Raw genomic sequence first — 8,383 nt, 5'->3', positions numbered from 1 at the left:
TGGAGTATAACCCCCACGACTTTTAAGAAAAGGAGAATTTGTACTTTATCCTCTTCAAAACCTTATTGGCCTTTCTTACTTGGAACTATAGATTTTCAAGTAGAGCTAACATTGTTGAGTTCAGTTTTATTCCCACCTGCATTACAGATCCCTTTTCATCAGAAATAGCATTTCAAGTATACTTATGTATGTACCTATATATATATATATATATGTATGTATTTGTGTATATACATATACATGTATAGCGTGTGTATACATTTATGTATACATGCAAACACAAACACAAATTGTAACCATCCACACACCACATTCAAGAACTTACAACCTAAAGAAAGAAGGAATGTTTGGTAATCCAGATCTAGGTTTCCAATTTCTCTTTGCTTTCAGGCATCCTGGCTCAGCTATTACAAGAAGGTGAAATTCTAATTTATGTCATGCCTAGCACATAATAGGAGCTCAATGTGTCGTTCGACTGACTAATCTTATAGGAACATGACTTAAAAAGGCATCTGGGTAGTGGTAATTCCCCATATCAAAATAGGCTCCAGTTTTTAAGGGAAAGTAGCTGCTAAGCTCAGTTTTTGCTCTGCCTTTTGGTGAATTCGCAGGGAATATCACGCATCTCAGAGTTTTAAAAGTCCCTGTTAATGGTGGGATTTATTAGGAATTCAGTCTACAGATCCTGCCAAGTCTGCCTAGATTTAAGAATACATCTCCAATAAATTCCAGTGAAATGTCTTTAAAATATTTCCAGGGCCTAAGATTTAGAATGACCGAAAATGTCATAAACAAATTATAGTTGACAGTACCTAATGGAGAGGATTTTACTTCACTATTTTTTAAAGTATCATCTTGGGAAGGAGTGGAGTTTAAATGAGGGGAGATTAGAGTGAGAATTAGGAAACCTACATTCCAGTCCTTGCTCTGCTATTTATTGTTGAAGAATCTTGGAGAGATGACTCCACTGCATACTCTGGATAATGTCTGTCTCCCTGTACCTCACAGGAATGGTATAGGAGAGTGAGAATGTATGTGAAAACACATGGAACTCCTCAATATAAAAAGTTGAATGCCACAGCTAGACTTAAGAATAAAGTTGTCTTTTATTTTCCAATCCAAAATGCCCATTTCCACTCCACATATTTTGAGAGCTGTTAAAGTGTAATGTTTAAGGCATGTTACAAGCCATGGACCCTGACAAAAAAAAAATCAGGTGGGCCAATATAAAAACAAATCTGTTTTTTTTCTCACCTCTACTAAGCACTAGCCACCCTTCCAGTTAGTTACTCAGGCATGTGCACACTGTGATTTTTTTTCTTATCTATGCCACACTAGGCTGTACCTCCTGGAGAGCAGAGACCATTTTGTCTACCTTTGTAACTCCCACAGCGTCTAGTAAGGCCCTTGCTTATTGCTCAGTAAGTGTGTGTTAAACGTAATAGATTCTGTTTAACTGGTTATAGAGCTTCTCACCTTTTAATTCTTGTTAAGTGCCTTTTAAGTGACCTCCTTACCTCCACTGAACAAATTAATGCCCTGAATTATTTTTCCACTCCTTTAATTCTTTCCAGCCAATTCTCCCCATTACTGTGTGAAGTTAAGAGGTCATCAGACCTTTATTATCAAAAATTTAACTAAGAAATTATTCTAAAATTATATTTAGACTTTTAGGAAAAAGTCTCTGTGCAAATGAAAGATAAAAAGTTCAAGGGAGGGGCTTCCCTGGTGGCACAGTGGTTGAGAGTCCGCCTGCCGATGCAGGGGATACGGGTTCGTGCCCCGGTCTGGGAAGATCCCACATGCCGCGGAGCGGCTCGGCCTGTGAGCCATGGCTGCTGAGCCTGCCCGTCCGGAGCCTGTGCTCCGCAACGGGAGAGGCCACAACAGTGAGAGGCCCACGTACCGCAAAAAAAAAAAAAAGTTCAAGGGAAACCTAAGAAATGCCTAACTTACACTAGTGTGAAGCTTGAGTTATTTTAAGCTCTAGCATCTACTGTTCCTCCATCGATTGCCCGAAGACCTGCTTGGAACATATCCGGAACTCCCCAAGCAACGTTTCATATCAGATGCATGAATGATTCACAAAGCAACTTCTTCCTTTATTCTTTATTTTGTCTAAAGTCAGACACCGCATCCTAGTCTCCTAGTGATGTCTTCAGAATCCCTCAAAAAACAGTATTTTGCCAAATAACATTGATTTATCATTGCTTATTTATTCAAACAACAGAATTTGCTCCTAGAGTAGCTCCAGTTTTTCTTTCTTTGTTCTCATTGCACTTCCCTAGATTAGGCTTATTACCTCAAAGATCCAACCCATTTCTTACTTTCAAATGGAGGTTGTAGCACCCTAAGTGGTCTGTACCTCTACTTTCATCTCCCCTCCAGTTCATTCCTTCCCATCCCCAAGCTATCAGAATTATCTTTCTAAAACACATGTCTATACTTGGGCTCACTTCTTAATAAAATCCTAATTCCTCAGACTGGCATTCAAGACCCTCCACATGTTTTACTTTTACCTTTTGACCCTTGTTTATTACTTCTTCACTAAGTACTCTTGTAACTTGCCTCTCAAAGGTTTATTCATTCCTCAAAGAAGGCCCAGCTAAAATTATGCATCCTTCAAAAAACTTACACTTCTATCCATAATTGAAATTAATCTTTCCTGATTCCATACTTCCTTCACACTTTGGACTTGTGGACATAAGTATTTGTGTCCTTCTTTACTGTAAGCTTCTTTTGAAATTTCCTCATTTACGATTGCTCCACAGCACCACCCAGCACAATACTTTGCATCTAATATAGATAGTATCATTCAGCTTGTGGATTCTTACACTTAGTGTAATGTTTTTGAAGGTCATATCTGGGCTAGTATGTACCAGTTGTTTGCTCCTTTATATTACTGAATAGTATTCTATTATATGGGTATACCCATATTTTCTTCATCCATGTACAAGTTGATAAAATATTTTGATTATTTGCAGGTTTTTGGCTGTTATGACTGCTATTTCTCTGAAGATTTCCTGGGATAAATCCTACTTGATCTTTTTTTTTTTCTTGGAAGTTAAAACGTTTTACTTTTATTTATTTTAGATTTTTTTGTTGAGGTAACATTGGTTTATAACATTATATGAGTTTTATGTGTACAGTTGATATATAACCCTCTGAATATGCTGCTGGATTCAGTTTTCAGTATTCTGTTGGGGATTTTTGCATTCACAAGGGAATTGGTGCACATAGTTTTCTCTTCTTGTGGTGTCTTTATCTGGCTTTGGTACCAGAGTAATTCTGGCCTCATAGAATGAGTTAGGAAGTATTCTGTCCTGTTCTATTTTTTGGAAGAGATTGAGAATACGTGATGTTAATCCTTCTTTAAATGTTTGGTAGAATTCACCAGTGAAACTATCTCTCCCTGGGTTTTCCTTTGTTAGGAAATTTTTGATTATCAATCCAGTCTGTTCACTTGTATATAAGTCTGTTCTGATATTCTATTTCTTCTTGAGTCTATTTTGGTCTAGTTCATGTATTACTAGGAATCTGTCCATTTCATCTAGGTTATTGTAATTTGTTGTCATACAATTATGCATAGTATTCTCATAATCTTTTCTGTTAATTTCAGTAAGTTAGACAGCAATGTTCTTCTTTCATTCCTGATTATAGTAATTTGAGTCTTCTCTCTTTCTTACCTTAGTCTATCTAAAGTTTTGTCAGTATTTTGGATCTTTTTTAAATGACCAATTTTGGGGGTTTTTTTTTATTTTCTCTATTGTTTTTCTATTCTCTGTTTCATTTATCTCTAATCATTATTATTGCCTTCCTTTTGCTAGCTTTGGGTTTAATTTCCTCTTCTTTTTCTAGTTCTTTAAGGTGTAAATTTAACTTATTACTTTGGGATCTTCTCTCTCTTTTTTTTTTTTAATACATGGGCTGTTTTGTTTTGTTTTGGTTGTGCCTCGCAGCTTGCGCGATCTCAGTTCCCTGACCAGAGATTCAACCCTGGCTCTCGGCAGTGAAAGCCCAGAATTCCAGCGACTAGGCCACCAGTACTCCCTAGGATCTTCTTTTTTAAAGTAGGGATTTGCAGCAATAGATTTCCCTCTGAGCACTGCTTTTTCAGCATCCTATAAGTTTGGCTATGTTTTGCTTTTGTTTTCTTTTTTTTCTTACAGATTGCAAACGATATAATACTCTTTATGTGTTTTTGTTTTCATTCATTGAAATATATTTTCCAGTTTCCCTTGTTATTTACTCTTTAACCCATTAACTAAGAATGTGTTGTTTAATATCCACATATCTGTGAATTTTCCAGTTTTATTTCTGTTATTGATTTCTAGTTTAATTCCATTGTTGTTGGAGCACATACTTTGTATGATTTCAGTCTTTTGAAATTTATTCAGACTTATTTTGTAAGTCTGGTTTATCCAGGGGAATCTTCATATGCACTTGAGAATAATGTGTATTCTGCTGTTGCATGGAATATTCTGTATGTTTCTGTGTCTGTTAGGTCTAGTTGGTTTATAGTGTTGCTTAAGTCCTCTATTTACTTATTATATTGTTGTTCTAGTTGTTCTATTCATTATTGAAAGTAGATTATTGAAGTCTTCAAATACTATTGTATAAATGTCTATTTCTCCCTTCAATTTTGTCAATTTTTGCTTCATATATTTGAGGTCTTTCTTGTTAGATACATGTATGTTCATAATTGCTGTACCTTCTTTATTGACTTATCCTTTCATCAACATATAATGTCCTTCCTTGTCTCTTACAGCAATATTTCATTTAAAGTCTATTTTTTCTGACATTGGTATGGCCACCCCAACCCTTTTTTGGTTACTGTTTACATAAGATATCTTTTTCCATTTTTCACTTTCAACCTATTTGTGTCTTTGGATTTAAGTGAGTTTCTTGTAGGTAGCATATAGTTAGTTGGCACAGGTTTCTTCCTTTTAACTGCACAGTTTAATTTATTTACATTGAAAGTAGCTACTGAAAAGGAAGGACTTACTTCAACCATTTTGCTCTTTGTTTTCTGTGTCTTACGCCTTCTATTATTCCTCAGTTTCAACATTGTCTTCTTTTGTATTTAATTGATTTTTGTATTGTGACGTTTAGATTCCCTTCTCTTTTCCTTTTATGTATTTTTAAAGTTATTTTCTTAATTATTACCCTGAAGATTACAATTTATATCTTAAATTTATAGCAATCTAGTTTTAATTAATAGCAACTTTGCTTCAGTCCTATACAAAATTCTCCTCCTGTACAGCTTCTTCCCTCCCCATTTATGTTGTTATTGTCACAAATTACGTTTTTATGCATTGTGTGTGCCCATTAACATAGATTTATAATTATTGCTTTATACATTTTCCATTTTAATCATATAAAGGGAAAAATTCAGTTTAATTTTAATGTTCATAACACACAAATCTTGGGTAGCATGTCTGTATTCTAAATAGCACCTTGCACATTCAAGTCGCTGCTAAGTATCAGTGTCCTTGTCTAGAATAGAGAGCTGTCAGATCTAAGTTCTTAGCACATTTCATATTGGTCTGAATAGCTTGTTTAGATCTTCCAAAAGCACTGCAGTTGTTTCTGACCTCTTTCATGTTAAGCACACATAGAAAAATTCTAATATTTGCACGGCTTCCTGAGATATGTGACCAAGGCAGCTCATAGCTTGAGTCCACTAGGCTTAGGGGCTCATTCACCTCAGGTTCAGACTCATCTTCCCAAAGACTGAAGGAATCAATATTTGGTTTTACATATTACCTGTTCATGGCATGTCAATTGAGAAGTTATGCTATACATCATTTAGCCTTCATTCTGGATGGAGAATTAGCCATTCAAGGGAAATTAAAAAGAAAAAGCAGTGTGTCCTGTTGTAGGTGGGATTATAAAACATCCCTCAAGATTTCCCTCTCCCTGGTGTGCATGTCCTGCACAATCCCCAGGACTGTGAAAATGATGCATTTTTTTGCCTATGATTAGGTTATGTATGTCCTATGGGACACTTGATCTTAAATAGGGAGATTATGTAGTGGACCTGTCCTAATCACATGAGCACTTTTAAAAGTAGAGAGTTTTCTCTAAGGAAGAAGTCAGAGAGTGAACTCCAGCTGGTCTGGAATAAAGCAAACATCCATGTTGTGAACTGCCAATGGAGAGGGGCACCTTCTAGTAGCTAAGAGCATTCCCCAGTCAACAGCTAGCAGGGAAATAGGGACTTCTGTCCTGCAGCTTCAAGGAAATTAATTCTCCAACAACCTGAATGAGCTCAGAAGCAAATTCTTTGCTAGTCTCCAGCCAAGAGAATAATTTCAGCCTTGTGAGACTCTGAGCAGAGAACACTGCTACACCATGTGTGGACTTCTATAGAACTGTGAGGTAACAAATGAATTTTTTTAAGCAGCTAAGTTTGTGGTAATTTGTTACACAGCCATAGAAAACTTATATAGCCCTTTTCCCTGATGAGTTCAGGTTTATAGGGAACACCCTCTTAGAGACAAATGTGTGAGAACATACTCTATAACTCTGAGTGATGCTATGGTTACTTTCTGGGATTCTGTAGCAAGAGATCTTAAGGCTTTATGCTACTACTACAAGCATACCTCGGAGATATTGTAGGTTCCATTCCAGACCATAGCAAAGTGATTATCACGATAAAGCGAGTCACACGAATCTTTTTGTTTCCCAGGGCATATAAAAGTTATGTTTACACTATACTGTAGCCTATTAAGCGTGCAAAGCATTATGTCTAAAAAACAATGTATTTACCTTAATTTTAAAAAATACTTAATTGCTAAAAGAATGCTAACCATCGTCTGACAATGCAGGGTTAGCAAAACCTTCAATTTGAAAAAAAACGCAATATCTGCTAAGCAGTAAAGCAAAGTGCAATAACATGAGGTATGCTTGTATATTACTGTTTCAGGGTCTCACTTGAAGGATGAGAATATTAGTTGTATTAGTGACCAATCAGTTGTGGATAAAATGTTAGATGGGAAACTATGAGTGGATGGTGATAAAGGCTTAGGGATATGGGTACTTGGTGGAAGAAAGGAAAATAAGGAATAAGTAACAGGAAATACATTGACTCCTGCCATATGGAGATTTGGAGAGTGAGTAAACAGTCAAGGTATCTGGGAAGTTGTAGTAGCCACTGCCTAGGGGCTGAAGTACAAGTAGCTAAGGAGACAGAATAAAGCATGGGATATGGCTTAAGAGCCTTGTAAGCAAGTTAACTAGTATGGAATTAGAAACAAGTTTTTTTGAAGCTTGATTTTGTGTGTGTTTGTGTGTGTCTTGTACTTCTTTATTTTCCTTGTGTTCTTCATTTTTTTTTGTCTTTTAAAAATTTCAGCCTTTTACAGCTGTGCTAAGAGAAGCCAAGCAAGGAGGAAATTGTTCACACTTGTGTCAGAGATTTAATGAGAAAATAGTGCTCCTCTGGAGGCCAGGCATGGCAGTTTGATCTGGAAGAGTGGTTTCAGGAGAGTATTTCCTGACAGAGGCTGCTTCAGAGAGGTTAAAATTTAGTTAAAACTGAACACTCCTGCTGTGACTGACTATAAAAGGGTAACACAAGGGAACTTTTTTCTGGTGACGGAACAGTTTTGTATCCTGATGGTAATGGTAGTTTACATGTGATAAGATTTCATTTAAAAATACCCAAAGAAATGAATGCGTGTAAACTTGATGAAATCTGAATAAGGTATGTATGTAATTTATAGTATTGTGCCAATGTCAGTTTTCCTGGTTTTGATAATGTACTATGGTTATATAAGATGTTATCACTGGGGAAAGCTGGGTGAAGAGTACAAGGGAACTCTCTACTGTTTTTGCAATTTCTTATGAGTCAACTTATTTCAAAATTTAAAATGATTAATTGAAAAAAAGAAACACCCTTAGATTTCTGGCACCAGCCAGAAACTGCTTCCTGAAATTGCTAGCCTGATCCAGACAGTGAAACAAGTGAACAGTGTTTTTACAAAGTTGTAACAACCATGAGACACCCATTAACCCCAGCCCTGTGACAGAATCACAAAGCACCTGGACATAAGAGGCTCTGCCTCAGGCTGCTCTGTCAATATCAGGGCTGCGAACACATTCTAAAGAAATACTAACCATGTCTTTCAATCCTCTAACTCTCTCTTCACCTTCCATCCCTAAACCAGCCAACTCTCCTATGGGAATTAATACCCAGAAGTGAGGAGCAGAGTGTGTTAAGCAAAGGCCAACAACACCGTTACCGAGCTGATTGCAAGCAAAGCCCTCAGGCCTCTGACTTACTGTCCTGCTGGTACATGTTATACACCACATGGCTTTGCTTATTGTCATCTCTCTTGTATCTCTATGTGACTTGATAATATGATGCACTATCTCAAAA

The sequence above is a fragment of the Hyperoodon ampullatus genome, assembly GCF_949752795.1.
Source record: "Hyperoodon ampullatus genome assembly, chromosome: X".
Classification (NCBI taxonomy): Eukaryota; Metazoa; Chordata; class Mammalia; order Artiodactyla; family Ziphiidae; genus Hyperoodon; species Hyperoodon ampullatus.
Note: the sequence above shows the minus strand (reverse complement) of the source record.